The following is a 2,500-nucleotide window of genomic DNA, read 5'->3' as shown; positions in this document are numbered from 1 at the left end:
CTCAGGAAGGCGCCTACGGGCCCGTGGCGCCTTGCTGCTGCACGGGGAACTGTGCTCAGGAAGGCGCCTACGGGCCCGTGGCGCCTTGCTCCCACGCCCAGTGGCAGCCAATTGGCCCGTGGCTCCCTCCTGCCGTGCCCATTGCTCCCCAACCAATGAGCCCGTGGTGCAACGTTGGGGTTGATGCTATTTGCACATGTTTTGCAAAATGAGGTTAGCATTGGTAAACAAGTATATCCCGTTGGCCAACCACCAGGCCAAAAGAGGTTCACGCAGTCAAACCACCAGGCCAAAAGAGGTTCACGCAGTCAATTAATTGTACACTTCAACGAGCAAAGCGTGCCATTGTTTTCTGTACTGAACAAGCTCAAGCTTGAATACTTATACAGTGACAATATCTTTCAACACACGAGAAAAAATATTGACCAACATTTTGCAATGGTTGGCTCACATGCTTGGACGCACACTTGCCATCATCGCATAGGCAATGAAAATCTATGGAGTGATTCTCTCTTACTCATTGAGACTATGAACCAATCATTGCAACCTCTATGAGTTTTTATCTATCTTATCTCACATTGCAAAAAGAACACGAAACAATATGTTGTGAGATCAAGAGCACTACCTCCTCCATTTACTTTTCCTATAGCCACCATGCATGCCCAAAATTGGCAAGAATTGTGACACAAGCCAATTCTCTTTGAAAAGTTTTAAAAAATCACCAAATGACAACTCAATTAAATTTGTTATATTTTTCTAAGGTGCCACACAAAATTTGGTGATTTTCTGACGAGTTATGTTTTTTTTATGATTTTCTGAATTTTTAACACTTAAAAAATAAAAAAAATACCTAGACTGGATAAAAAATTTTCAAAATTTTTGTAAAATTAGATTATATTCTTCTAAATATATCTGCAAAATATCAGGTCAAAATACCTAAAATTGAATTTTTTAGGGGGTGTGTCACTTTAAACATTGTCATGTCACCTCATGTATTGTCATGTCACCCCATGCATTGTCATGTCTCCGTGCAAAGTTTAAGAAAATCACCAAATAACAACTCAAATAAATTTATAATATTTTTCTAAGGTTCCACAAAAAATTTGGTGATTTTCTGACGGGTTTTCTATTTTTTATGATTTTCTGAATTTTTAACACTTAAAAAATAAAAAAAAATACCTAGACTTGATAAAAAATTTTCAAAATTTTTGTAAAATTAGATTACATTTTTATAAAGGTATCTGCAAAAAATCAGGTCAAAATACCTAAAATTGAATTTTTTAGGGGGGGTGTGTCACCTCAGACATTGTGATGTTTCCTCCTGGCACAGCTCAACTTGTTCCTAAGGCTCTTTAGGGGGGTGTGGGTAGTCACCCCCCTGGGGGGGCCAGCAAGGCCGGGGCCTGGGCATGCGCTAGGCCATATGTGGGCATCGGTATAGCATGCGAATAAGCTTGTTAGCCCCCTCTCCACCTCTACCTCTCGATTCAACATCGAAAAAAATTCTCGGGCGTGGTGGACCCGGTGGGGCCCGTCCCGGGCCCGGTGGGGCCCATTCCAGGGCCATTGGTGACAGTTCAAGGAAATGATCCGGTGGTTTATCCCAATGCTTGGGCGTGTTAAATGGACGCTGGTGCAAGGTGTGGGCATGGCATTTGTATGTTGTGCTCGTGCCGATGTGCGAGTTTCCAGGTGATGCACTGGGCTTTGGGATTTTGTTGTGCTAATATTTCCATCCAACTCGGCGGTCAGTACCTCAACTCCGACGACGAACTCAGTGCTATTGGGGCCGATCCCCATGCTTGGAGTATCAATTGGATGCTTGTGCAAGGCTTCGGTGTGGCATTCTAGTGCCGTGCTTGGGTCAACGTGCTGGCGGAAATGCGATGCAATGGGCATGGTGTGAGTTCCTGGTGGCATAGACTTTTGAGGCGTTTGGGTCTGGCGACAGGGCTGAAGCTATTGGGGTCGAAGGCTTTGCCGGGGGGTGTCAAATGGAAGCCGGTTCAAGGTGTGGATACCGCACTCTGAACACAGGCGGACGTGCGATGCAACCTGTCTTAGTTTGTGTCCTTGGTGGTGTAGGCCTGCTGCTTGGTGGGGTCTTACGTTCCTCGGGGTCGTGGATGGACGTCGGGGCTGTTGTGGTTTTGCAATACCTAGGCTGGGGGGATGAGCTTGGTGCTAATGCTTTTGTCAAGGCGTTGCGAGTGCTTGGGGGAGGGCGTGGTGATATAATGCCGTGCTCAATCCTATGTGCGAGTGGCGTTGAGGCACATGCTGCGGCAGAATGGCAATTTCCTTTGGTTGCGGTGGCGCACTGTTGCTCGTGCCGATGTGTCCCACTGTGGTGGTTGCTTTTGCTTAGGCTTTGGGGATGAGCCTGGTGCTTCTACTTTGTCAACACGTGCGATTGCTTAGGTGAGGGCGTGGCGTTTCATGCCACCTGTTTCTCCGAACCGACGCATGAGCTGTCGAGGCATATGTTGAAGTATTGTAC

This window comes from Manihot esculenta, unplaced genomic scaffold, assembly GCF_001659605.2.
Source record: "Manihot esculenta cultivar AM560-2 unplaced genomic scaffold, M.esculenta_v8 Scaffold64, whole genome shotgun sequence".
Classification (NCBI taxonomy): Eukaryota; Viridiplantae; Streptophyta; class Magnoliopsida; order Malpighiales; family Euphorbiaceae; genus Manihot; species Manihot esculenta.
The sequence above is the reverse complement of the archived record's forward strand: the minus strand, read 5'-3'. Positions refer to the sequence as shown.